The sequence below is a fragment of the Mytilus galloprovincialis genome, chromosome 12 (genome assembly GCF_965363235.1).
Source record: "Mytilus galloprovincialis chromosome 12, xbMytGall1.hap1.1, whole genome shotgun sequence".
In the NCBI taxonomy this organism is placed as follows: Eukaryota; Metazoa; Mollusca; class Bivalvia; order Mytilida; family Mytilidae; genus Mytilus; species Mytilus galloprovincialis.
The window spans coordinates 60,029,135-60,043,234 of record NC_134849.1 but is presented as its reverse complement, the minus strand read 5'-3'; positions in this window follow the sequence as shown (position 1 = coordinate 60,043,234).

Genomic DNA, 14,100 nt, shown 5'->3' with positions numbered 1-14,100 from the left:
GATATTGTTTTTATTTAAATTTACAGATATCAAAATTACGAAATATCTAGAAATTAAGGATCGTACTTGCCTCATGCATGCATAATTATGATTCCTTACTCGAGTTTTACAAAATATTTGATTAAATCCGTCTTTATTAGTTTGTCATCTTTGGTTTAATGCTTCTGATTTGTTTTTTGTTTTGTTTTGTACATTAGGTAGAAAATAGTATTGTTTTCGAGCTCTGCATCTTCCTGACTATTAAACTATTTCATTTTAATACTGTATTCTTACGTAATGTAGCTTCATTAAGTGTACAGTCTTCACATAATATATTAGCAAACACAACTGGCCATTTATATACAAATCGTCCAATCAGATGGAAGGCGTTAATGGGATTCTCTGCATATCCTGGATCTTGGCTACTCTGCGTTACCGTTGGCTCTAGGTCATTTAATAATCTTAAAAATAAATGTTCATACAGTATATCTGTTTCCGTCATGTAATGTTGTCTTTTAGCGGTATATTTTACATTGCCATAAAAAGCGAGGTTTGGCTAGCCACAAAATCACGTTAAACCCAACATTTATTTAAAATGCCTTTTACCAAGTCAGGAATATTGCAGTTGTTATTTAATACTTCGTGTCTATGAATGTTTCATTATTGTTTGTTTTTGGTGCACTTTTGTGTTCTGTTATTTCTTTTGTTTCGCTCTGATAATTGATATGTTTTCTTTGGTTTTAGTTTGTAACAAGGTTTTTTTCTGTAAATCGATTTATGATTTGAACAGCGGTAGATCACTGTTGCCTTCATTTACAGAAAATAATTGACAACACAATGGCTAACAAAGAAAAAAACTGACAACACAACACAATGGCTAACAAAGAAAAAAAAACTGACAACACAACACAATGGCTAACAAAGAAAAAAACTGACAACACAATGGCTAACAAAGAAAAAAACTGACAACACAATGGCTAACAAAGAAAAAACTGACAACACAATGGCTAACAAAGAAAAAAACTGACAACACAATGGCTAACAAAGAAAAAGACAAACAGACAAACAAACAAAAGTACACAACCTAAACATCTAGAGACTAAGCAAAACGTACCCGAAACGAATCTAAATATCAACTTTTCATTTGGTGAAAAAGTTGTATGTGTTACTCCATATTCAACAAGAGTGTGAAGTGAAAACTCCATAAAACATTGTTATTTGTATGAAAATAATGCAAAAGTTATAAAAACTACCAGGATTATAATTTAGTACGCCAGACGCGCGTTCGTCTACATAAGACTCATCAGTGACGCTCATATCAAAAGTTATAAAGCCAAACAAGTACAAAGTTGAAGAGCAAATGCTTAATATTCAAATGTAAAGACTTAGGTTTTTTTCTTTTTCTTTTTTTTTGTAAATGTTAGCAGTTTCAGCAGTTGAGAACGTTAACCTGACATATGAAACATAGATCGTCTCTCTTTTGAAGTCACAAATTTCTTAAAACCTTTACTAAATTCTGCCATAAACAAAAATACTTGGTTGTGTATGTAGAATATGGTTTATAACGAACGGAGCTAATATAGTAAGTTTAAAGAATATTATTCTTTTATTGATGATTTGCTTTAACAATATAAAGAGGGACGAAAGATACCAAAGGGACAGTCAAACTCATAAATCTAAAACAAACTGACAACGCCATGGCTAAAAATGAAAAAGACAAACAGAAAAACAATAGTACACATGACACAACATAGAAAACTAAAGAATAAACAACACGAACCCCACCAAAAACTAGGGGTGATCTCAGGTGCTCCGGAAGGGTAAGCAGATCCTGCTCCACATGCGGCACCCGTCGTGTTGCTTATGTGATAACAAATCCGGTAAATAGTCTAATTCGGTAGGTCACATTCAGGAAAGGGAAGGGGATCGTAGTTACGACGTAAGGAACATATCCGATATCATTTGTGATACGGTTATTCCATAACGGTCAACCAACTCGTGATGGCGTCCGTAAAATTTACGAAGGGATGATTTCAACTTCACCATTTGGAACTCTTGGTTTAATAGCTTCCTTGTGAGCAGCAAAGGTGTTTTGGGAATATTAAAAGAAATTTGTAATGAAATAAAAAGCAAAAATTGTGTTTACGGACAAAACGTAGGGATATTTGTTCGGTTGTATAAATGAAGTCGCGTGCATATCATTCATATAATTCATATCATGTATCAATTGAAAAAGATGAGCATGACGTCATTGGCTATTATTGTTGGGGTTTTGGGTTTCGTTCATGATATTAAATATATTAGGCAGTAAGATCAAAGGGAAACTGTACAAATTGTCGATAGATACGTTTATTCCAAACAATTAGTGTCATTTATCATATACTTAGCATTGATATGGTAGCTTTTGCATATGTGTAATGAGCGGAAGAACACAAGCCATAATTTCCCACCCGGGCTGATAACCCATATCAGGGGCGTCTCATGCAAAAACCCATAACAGTGCTTCTCGTGCAAGTTACTTTCGGTGTTTCTGGTATCGAATGTTTACTTTTCCATTGTGACGTTAGATATTTTTTATGACGACATCAAAATTTACGGGAACTTTTGTGGGGATAGTTTAGTACTTGCTAACAAATGCCATTGACAATTAATAATCATTTTATAGTACAACAAACAGGGAGTAATAATTATCATAAAACTCTTCCAAATTTTCAATGTTTCAAAATGCCTCTAGAGGAAATGTTACCATACATATATATTGAGGGGTCTCATTGGGGGTTCTGATCCCGGGTCCTGCTTACTGTTTTGTCAGATTCCCGTATCCCGCTTACGCTATGTACGTAAGCAATTTTCATTTTTTTTTGTAATTTCCCGTGTCCCGCTACAGACTTCAGTTCCCGTTTTCACGGCACAATAATTCGACTTTCACGTTTCACGCTAATAAACAATCGACAATCCCGCGTCACGCTTAGACCCTAATGAGACCCACTATGGAGGTAGTGATGCTGTTGTTGGACAATTATAGTATATTTGATTCATAATTTAACCTCTTTATACAGTTTTTGACTGTTTTAGTTATTGCATTTGTTTATTTGCCTTACATAAAACTATTGTCGGAAGTATATGATAAAGCGATTAATACATGGCCTTTTCCATATCAGCCTGGGTATCTTCCCTCGACCCATATCGGCACCTCGACTCCGTCTTGGGCTGATATGGGGGTCTCGGGATGATACCCAGGCTGATATGGAAAAGGCCATGTATTAATCTCTATGTAAAAAAGACAACAGTAGTATACCGCTGTTTAATTGTTCAATAATCATGAATCGATTCAAAAGAAATAAATCCGTGTCACAAATCAAAGTCTGAGTAAAACATTAACTACATGTATGAGATGAAAACAAAGAAACAACACAAAATGTGTCATTATTTAATCTACAGTAAGGGAGCTACCATTTGATTTTTATGGGGGGGGGGGGGGAGGGGCTAGGAAGAAAAATTTTGTCCTGCTTTTTTTTAGTTGTAATCTCTGTCCTGCCTTTTTATTTTTACTCTATTCTGTCCTGCCTTTTTTTTTTACTAGTTTATCCAGACTTTTTTTTAAAACAAATTGTCATCCTGCCTTTTTTTTACCAAGTTGCTCATCCTGCCTTTTTTTTTTACCCAAAACTCCTGTCCTGCCTATTTTGTTCAAATTTCATCCTAGCCCCCTCTCTCCCCCCCCCCCCCCATAAAAATCAAATGGTAGCTCCCTAAGTAAATCACATAAAGCGCAGGATAAAAGCTAGTATAAGAGTTTTGTCTTTTCTTAAAACGCTGTGGTTCAATCGGAATTTTATCTGTGGAACGGAAATTCAATAACGGTCAACCAACTCGATATGGCATCTTTATATACTTTTATCGGTATGTGTTATCTGTATACTTGTATTCTATTTTGAACAAATGTCTGTTGCAGGATAATAACTCAAAAGTGTCTGGTGAAAAAGGATTTCTATTTTTTTTGTATTGTTTATTTAAAAAAAAATCAATATGCTGCTTCATCCTTTGTTTCTTAAAATCAGTTACTGATTTTTCTGTAATGTCATTGAAAAAAACCAGTACTACACAAATAATAATTCTAATACAATTTAGAAGCAGTGGTTATTTTATTGAGTCACGTTATACATGTTACACGATAAGTTACCAAAAATATTCAGAGCTATTTGTTTTACTTATTTCTTAAAGTGAATAATATGCATAGCTGTAGAATAATTTCCTTGACAATTTGATCAAATCACGATACATTTAGGAGGTAGGTGGTTTTATATTTAACACTTATATTCCATGTTTAGCACAGTCTGATTTTTTTATGAATACAGTGCATTATATGTATGACTTTACGAATAATGTCCTACCTTTGTATTTCGAATGAAACTGATCTCTGATCCACGATTTGAATATCGATATAGTTCTTAAAAGCAGTTAACAACTTCCCTTCCTCGTGAGACATAAGAGACAGTTTGTATACAGATGTAAATATTTCCCCATGTAGAAGGTTAATTAGACTACAGACATAAAAAAGAGTATTAACGAATTTCATCACTGCGTATTGAAGACCTTCAAATGTTCTCTATGACCATAGTATGGATATACAAAAACTAATCCACCCACCATCTGTGTATCACATTAGTTTTGCTCTTTTAGATAATGTGCTATAATCATGCAATAATAAGTATTTAGTTGGTTTGTTCGCGCTAAATATCAACCTTAAGTATTCTACATATACACACATGAATTATCATATTTGAATACAAAATATGTATGCAAAGTTTGACGAATAGAAACACACTTAACCATGGTCAAAACACAAAGGAAGAAAACGATAAGCACACTTCACAAAACAATACTGAGATATAAAAATGATAGATGAGGTATGATTGCAAATAAGATAACTTTTAACCAGAGATAAAATGAAATAAGAAACTATGATAAAAACCCGCGATACACGAATTTCAACATACGGACCATCTGCAATATCTTCTCTCATAATAATAAAGGTAAATTCCATTACTTGATTTAGTTTGGTTTCAACATATTTATTTAAAGTGGATTGGGAAACAAGATATTGCAACTTATATTAATCCTTTTCCACTTTGCGGGTGCGAGTGCTGCCTTGTAGCGGCATTAGCCTGCTCTTTTTCGAAGTCTATAAGATTGTCTTTTACCTGTAAGAGGCATGGCTCTCTCCAAACACGGTCATTCATGTATCGTCCGCTTCCGACGGACTGTCATCATTTCTCAAGACCATACTCGCAAATGGTGTCAAGGGAGAGCTGAAAATTCAGTCCCTGCCATTTTCTCTCCGAGGCAGGGATGGAACCAAAAACCTTTGTGTTAGTAGTCCGATGCACTAACCACTACACAACGGCTCTCCGTTTAGATTTTCAGTGGAGCATGCTAGTTGTCAAATTTTTTAGAAGTGCAATTTGACATTTTACGTTGAAATGCTTACAGAAACAAAGATAACAACATTCAAGAAAAAAAAAATTTCTCGGGCAAATGATTTAAGATAAGAAATCATTTGAAATAGTTGAATTCATGACACTCGAATGGTTCACACTTTGTATATATATCATCAAGGTTTACTCCTTACACAAAGAAAATTTCTCAAACAAAAGTTATAAGAAAAAACACTAAACCGACACTACACAATGATTTAACCGATTATTTCATAACTCAGAGAGTGACAATTTGACTTATTGAGAAGTTTCATAGCGATTGATGAATGAACAGCAGGCACGGCTTACCATGTTGGCGAACCTAGTTATGAGTATTGAACAGCTGCCACTATTTCCATTATTTAGCTCTCTTTGAAGTTTATTAGATTTCCTTAGTTTGTTCTTCTTTTGTTTTTTTACCTTGAATTGTCTCGTCCTTATAAATTAATAAATTTTAACATTTGTTTTACACTGTCGCCTTATATGATCACATATAATCGCTGTTAGGGTTTATTGTCACAGTTACATCCATTCACGTCATTTACACTCTGGTTGATATTTGTCTCATTGGCAATCATCAATAATCTTCTAATTGTGATATAAAATAAGAAAATTGCGCTAATTTTATTGCGTCCGGAGCACTATTCTGGACTCAACTTTAAAAACAACAACCACATACGATATTTTGTAAGCCAATTATGTTTTGGAGTAGAAATAGTTAGAGGACTGTTTGACCAGACAGGACTAAAAAGTAAAAGCCAATTCTATTGATTGTCAAATAATCCTGTTTTTTTTATACTCTACACACGATGCAAATGAAACAAACATACAACCAAACAAACAAAAAAATAAACATATAGTTTATTGATATTCACTTTCGCTGCTTGTTTTCTTTTCATACACTTAATTGTAACAGTCATGAAATCAAAGACAATTTTTTTTATAATTCCGACTTGTGGCTCCGGAATTTATATATTTTCGACAGGTTTCCCTCTATATGATTGGACCTCTTGGTACTTGGTCAACCAAGAGCAACATAAAGAAGTAAGTTTAGGCTTTAAATCGGTCGTTTTGTGGAGGAGATAAGCTGTTTAATGTTTTCAATATACGACAAAATAATCGGCAAATCAGTAACCCCCCCCCCCCTCGAAGTCAACAGAATTTTTGTTTGTTTTTAATTTACTTCTTTTGGATGCTCTTACTTCACCGTGTACCAGAATGTCTAATCACAGATTAGGTAACCTGTCAGCAAATTACATTATTCGGAGACAAAAGTCGGTAATATGAAAATAAGTTTATTGTGAAGAAATATTCAATTTCTTTACACTCTTTATCCTTGGACATTACACGCATGATTTGTTCCGGTTTGTATTAGAAAACAGATTAGTTAAACATAACAGCATGTTTGCAGATCCTATAAATTATCCAGTTATATTAGTTACTTCAAATAAATGAGTAATGTATGTTTACACTAACTTGACCATCTTGGGTGTACATAAATAGTTAAATATCTCATCACCAAAAAAACGCAACGTTTTATATTCCTTGTTAAAAATGTAGTTTTCTGTGCACTGTCAAATTGTGATATAGAATTGAATTGTGTGTATGAACATATGTAAAAAAAAACTTTATATACGGCGTCACCATCGATCGTTGAGATCGCTTTAAAGTAAAAAGAAATAAGAGTACTAATCAGTAAAAAAAGTCAGGGATTTAACCATAAAATAGCAATCAAACACCTTAGAAATATCTCAACATTATCGGCAATAATAGAAAATTAGAAGAAGCCACATTATCAAATTACAAAATATGAACGAAATTAGGCAAGCACAATTGTTTGTTGTTATATAATAGTTGATGCAATGAAAATATAGCACATCTTTCTTTTTTTTGTACTTGAATCCTGGAATGGCATTAGATTGATTGGCTGTTGGTAGTTTAACGCACAGTGGTGATTTACGTTAGCTCAAATTATGTATTTCACTATCATAAAGTTTTCAGCAAATCATTTTAATATCAATATCAACCATGCGTTTGATTAACAAAGTTTTGTTTATTAGTTAAACGACATCTGGAACACTTAATCCCTCTAACTTATCGATAAAGTATTTATAAGCATTCTTTCTACATATTCACTTAGTAAATGTTTATATGTGACAATGATTTCATTATGAATGCTTTAATGTGAAAAGACATCCATACATCTACATGCATCAATGGTAAAAATAAAGGCGTACGAACAGAATATTAACCATCTAAATTCTGAACGGTCAATTTGTCAAGTTTTTACTTCCTTCATACACTTGATCTGTCCAAGGTGGGTGATCAATGCATATTGAAAGACGCTTGTATTGTCTCCGCAACCCGTCTTGCTTCTATACGGAATTTATGCGAAACGGTCAAATATGACCTTTGTCTCACTGTTATGCTAAGTAGATTACATGTGAGCCCCCTGATGAGGTTGATGGTTATTTTTAGTTAATTGAAGTTTATAAGATAAACACATTTTGTAGTACTATGTATGTCCCTGATTGGATATAATGTATTTTACTATAATTATATATTACTTGAATAAACGGAAATAACAAGCAGAATTGTGAGACAAACTTTACACCCTTATTACGATATTTTCTGTTGGATAATTGTCTCATTGGCAAATTAAACATACCACATCTCCTCATTGCAAATACTTTGAATTTTCTAACTTTAACAATAAATTAATTTAAATTATTCATTGATACGATGTGCAATTTTTATTTATAGTCTATAATTACGACCAGCTGTCTCCATGCAGCGATAAGAACAAATAAATGATGTTTCAAATTTTAGATATTCAAAATGCAGACTCATTTAAATAAATTGTCAAACATTTAGACACACACAAACACATGTCCAATTTTTCAAACATCAAAAGCATTGTTTGTATGTAATTTTGATGAATTTAATTTCTATTGAGGCTATAATGACAGAAATGAATCATTTTGGCAATAACAACTTGTTTGTCAGAAAAGCGGATCAGTCAATTTTTGTCAAAAAGGTCATCAGGTAAAAAACATTGTAGTTGTTTATTATTATTCTTCTTTATGGATATTTAAAAAAAAATATCTACTTAAAACTAAGACTTTTCTCAAATTTATTAAATTGGCATGAATTAAGTTACTTTAATGGACAAAATTGTTGAGTGAAGAATATTTCATCTCATATTTCTCGGCTAATTGGGGGAAAAAAACATTCTTATATTACTTCAGTATGAATTCAAGCAAAGAACAGTGTTGCTAGACATTTACCAGAACGTTTTATAGAAACGAAATATAAAGAATTGCTGTTTATTGACTAACGTTAGTTGATGACATGTTGACAAACGATCCTAGGCTTTATAAAAAAAATTCTATAAAATCATTTAATATAAGAATACAGGTTGACATTAACTGGAACGTTTTAAAAATTACTTTAATTGCAATGCATTAGTTTGTTGCTTTTAATATAATTTAAAAAGATTTCTGAAAATATTTACAAATATGCATACAACATTATTGTGATTTTACTTTTTTTATATACAGTTCAAGGATATTCTGTAAAAGAAAAAGAATCACATAATATTGCTAATTTCGCATTTTATAAGCCTAGAGATAGTATTATCTTAGGGACTTTGTGAAAATGAACCTGTTAGAGATCATTAGTGCAAACAGAGTCAGAATTTCTATTAATTGTCCTATTCATACAAATCCCTTGTTTATGGTATTATGTATACGTAGTTGTCCCGTATTAAACAAAAATATATTATTATAACGTATAAGTGTTATATTATGTTGTTGTCACCACACAAAGTCGAACTCCTCTAATGGCAGAAAAATGAACATATGCTCTTCAACTTCGTACTTTATTTGGCCTTTTTAACTTTTTTGGATTCGAGCGTCACTGATGAGTCTTTTGTAGACGAAACGCGCGTCTGGCGTATATACTAAATTTAGTCCTGGTACTTATGATGAGTTTATTTACAACCACTGGGTCGATGCCACTGCTGGTGGAGATTTATTTCCAGAGGGTATCACAAGCCCAGTAGTGAGCACTTTTTGCGCTGACATGAATTGTCATTGATATGGTTATATTTATAAATTTACTGTTTACAAATGTTTGAATTTTTTGAAAAACTAAGGCTTTTCTACCTCAACATCTTCAAACAAACCACATTGAACCAATAATGATTGATCGTTTTCTAACTGCTTTTACTCAGGTACTTAACGAATGCATAAGAAGGATCGAATCGTGAATCAAACTTGTACTTATATTTTGTAATAACAGTTTTAGCTTACTATGAATATTTTCATTGTGTCTGCAATTGAAGATGATCATGCCATTTGGTTATAATGCAGCCTGAATACTCGATGGAAGGGCTTTCCAACGAAAGTAGAAAATGAGATACTACTTACATTTTGTTGTTGTTTCAAAAAGCATTTTTTGTTCTAGCTTTTGCATTTTACACTGCGGGAGTATATCAGCATGGCAACAAATATCGATTACTAATTACAATCCATGTTATAAAAAAAATCATAAAATAAGTGTAAAAGAGACTCTAAGGTGTCTTTGTCGCTCATGTTGATCTTTAAAATTGTTTTAGATAAATACAGATTTTGATTTGAGTCATTTAATGGTTTTCATCTTATCAGCCTTTTCGAAGATCCTATGTTGTCGATTGTTGTTGTCTGTTTTCTCCCTTCCTGTTATGATTTTTGTCGATGTTAGATAAGTCACGAAATTAGTAAAATATTTCGTCATTTATATCTTCCTTCTAAAGTCATCCTTGTTCGTAGATCTTTTATTGTTGATCATCATCGCTTTATGAAAAATTTCGAGATAATATGCTTATTAATTATGATAACAATCATTCAAGGATAGTATCTCCTTAAAGTATTATTAATTGGGTTGGCTATTTTTCGTTTTAGTTTATCCTGAACTGGTGAGTGTTTACAATCAACATTTTTATATATAGAAAAACTTAACAAATGTACCAAGCTTATAATTTGGAGCGCCAAATGTGCTTTCGTCTTCATAAGACCCGTCATTTCATTAGCGCATTCATAAAAACAGTTTGAATGCCAAATAAAATGTGAAGTGGAGCTTCGAAAACAAAATTTTAGAAATGGAACGCAAAATATAGCTTTGAGATTATAGGCAAGCACACGAAATCAAATCAAATCCAAACTATTAAAAACGTAATTGTTCATTTATTTCAGCGGAGAACTAGTTCAATCATCCAAACTAAGTATAAAAAACATAAAAATTGCAAACAAAGGTGTATAGTATGTTATAATGCAAAATTAAACATATTTAGTTTAAAGGTTCCTTAATATTCTCCCAACATTTAAAATATTTGAGTTTCTTTGATAATGCCTCTCTTAATTTTCTGCTCATAGCAATATAGATGACGAAATTAGAAGCACACGCAAATACAGTGCAGAATTTGAGTACTTCTGTAAGAATCTTCACAGATTCGAGAGTAAGGTAACTGCGTCTCCATGTTATGTTTAGTAAATAGTTCACTGTCTCACTGTATGGAGTAATTCCTAATATAAGTGCAGGAAATTCGTCATGTAAAGCGTTTACAACGCTGCCGTCACATAACAGATACTCGTTAATGTACAGAAACAGTACTTGGTCAATAACATTGTTACATATTAAAAAAGTTGCTATTTTTGTAATCCTCTTTTGTAGGTTGTCAATCACAACTGCAGATAATTGTGTAATAATATTATCAACAATACTCTGGTATACTTTAACCAACTTTAAGCTCAATGTTTTCCCATAGTTCTTGTTGATAAATATAAGTCTATCTATTCGTGAATCAATTATCGGTATGTAACTTTGTAATCTGTCAGATGCATTAAAACAACCTGTCTCTGAAAAGTTAAAATCTGACTTTAATTTCATTAAGAAATTATCTTCAACATCGCGATAGCATTCTGATGACTTTTTGTGTATTTCTTGCCTCACCTTGCTCCACGCAATGTTCTTATCGGCTAAATCGGAATGATATGTCTTAAATATGATAGTGTTGATGTAAAGTCTCGGTATCTCTGACAATAGGAACACTGTCATCACGAACACTGTCAATAAGCAAGACATTGTTTCGGATTTCGAGGCAGAAGTATGCATTTTAATTTTTCTTTTTTTACATAGTTTGAATATGATGCAAATTGTAGATACGATCATAGCTAACATACAGAAAAATAGAATAACACTATAAAAAATAGGATGAAAAGTCAAAACGTATTTTTCTAAAAACGAAACTGGTTTTGACAATATACACGTGCTGTCGTTCTTGTCAGAGTAGATACTAACAACGAATAATTTCGGCATGTTAAATACCACAGAAAATATAAAAAGAGAAAAACAAATAACAGTGGACTTTTTTATTGTAACGGTTGTCCTACACCATACTGGCCAAACAACTGCAATTATTTTTTGAATTCCGATGGAAGCCGTTATCAAAATTGATACCATGTGAAAAGTTTCGGCCAGCTGAGATAACAAGTAATGTCCTAAGCAGTATGGATATTTAAGACTCACTATTTTCTGTACTTCGCTCATCGAAAATGTTTTGTTTGAACTCTCACTGTCCAACCATATCGCAAAATTGCTGCTTTTATTCGAACTGACAATTTCTTCATAAAAATGTTTAAACAGTGGCTCGAAGCCATATATGCAAATCGATGTTAATCCATCTGCAATTGCAAGTCCTTGTAACAGAATAGTTGAAGGTGTTTTGATTTCTTTATCAAATAGCACAAGTAGGATGACTGTATTCATTAAAAAAGCTACGTACGAAAATACCGGCCCAGCAAAAAAATTTAACGCAAAAGGAATCCTCGAATATATTGCAAAATACATGGTGAAATCACTTTCTCGATGCTTTTATTACCGTTATAGCTTTTTACTATTTTCATTCTGATTTTATAATTAAAATATTATTTGATATTTCCATTCGTTGTATGCTGTTATATCACTCGGGGATAATGACATATCACGTAGGATGGAAGAGATATTAGAATAATTAGGAAAGTGCCTTTTAGGTATATTCGTAATATACTCATAGACATCAATAAAGCAACAATAGAAATGCGCACTTTATCGTATTAGATTTTTCACATTTAAAAAAAAATAAAGAGGCCTTGAAAAGTGTGACGTGTGACAAACTTGAGTTTTAAAGTTTAACAGAATGGTTAGCAGGGGGTTTCGTTTCACAATTCTCGTTTCTGTACAAATGAGTAGATGGAAAATTCAGAAATCACTTGTTTTAATTTATCAAATTACTATGTAATTAATTACGTGCGTCCGAATGTTCATTTCTGGAATAATCTTCCTTAAGACTGCTTGAATCAATACTATATTGAAAGACAATTGTTTGTCTCATTTTATAGGAATAAATGACTATATTACAATACGACCAAAAAGGCCTTAATAAATATCTTACTTAAGAAAAAAGGTCAGCTTTGAATGCAGTAGTTTGGACCGCAGCTTTTGAATCCTTTTTAATTTCTCAACATATAATTTCAGAAAACTATATGTAAATCATGACTAAGGTAGTGAGTTCGAACCACGCCTGTGCGGGTGTACTCGACACAAATCTTAATTGATTAGGATTGTCAGTTTTCTTTTACGAAGTTCGGTGGTTTTTTGCGGGCACTCCGGCTTCCTCCACCGTTAAAAACTAGCCGTCACGAAATAGCCCAAAAGTGGCGCTTGACATGGGTATTAGAACACATCAATCAATCAAACACAGGTATTGAACAAGTACAGAAACGGCATTTAGTGTTGTTCGTTTGTTAAATAACAACTAGCATAACATTAGTTTTCATATTTTTCTAATACTTAAGAAAATAAACATGATAATGGTTTACTTTTTTAAATTGTTATTTGGATAGAGAGTTGTCTCATTGACACTCACACCACATCTTCATATATCTATGATAAACAGAAGTGTTGCATCTTTAAAGTCTTTCAGTATTCAAACTCACTGGAAATTATTCAATTATTTTGAATAATAATTACATTTTTAAATGATATGACTGGAAATTTGAATGAAGCATTATGAAATAGTATTTACTTGTACGCATATGCATTTTCCCAAGGCCTTAGTTACTGCAAGTTTTAATTTTCTAATGTACAATTCTAAAAATACACCTCACCTTATGAGCCATAAAGTTTCTGAAAAACAATAAATCCTTAATTGATTCGTCATGTTGAAACGGCTAATATCAAAACTATTCAACATCACTTATCATTAAAGTAGTCATTAAGAACAATTCAATTCAATCTATTTACACAACAGAAGATTGTACTATCAGGTAGAATTTCAAAATGACACCATTTTATCCATTTGTTTGTACTCTTTGTCATATATCCTTGAGCATAAATCTGAGAAATAATAAAAATAAACAAACGAATGATTGTACTCTATAAACACGCAATACATAACTATCTAATAACAAAACTCTTTTATATTTGCTACAAACAAACGTAGAAGTAAAAAATCCAATGTAGTGATAAAGTCATAAGACCGTACTTTGACCTATAATAGTTAACTTTTACAAATTGTGACTTGGATGCAGAGGTGTCTCATTGCCCCATTCATTTTCTTATATCT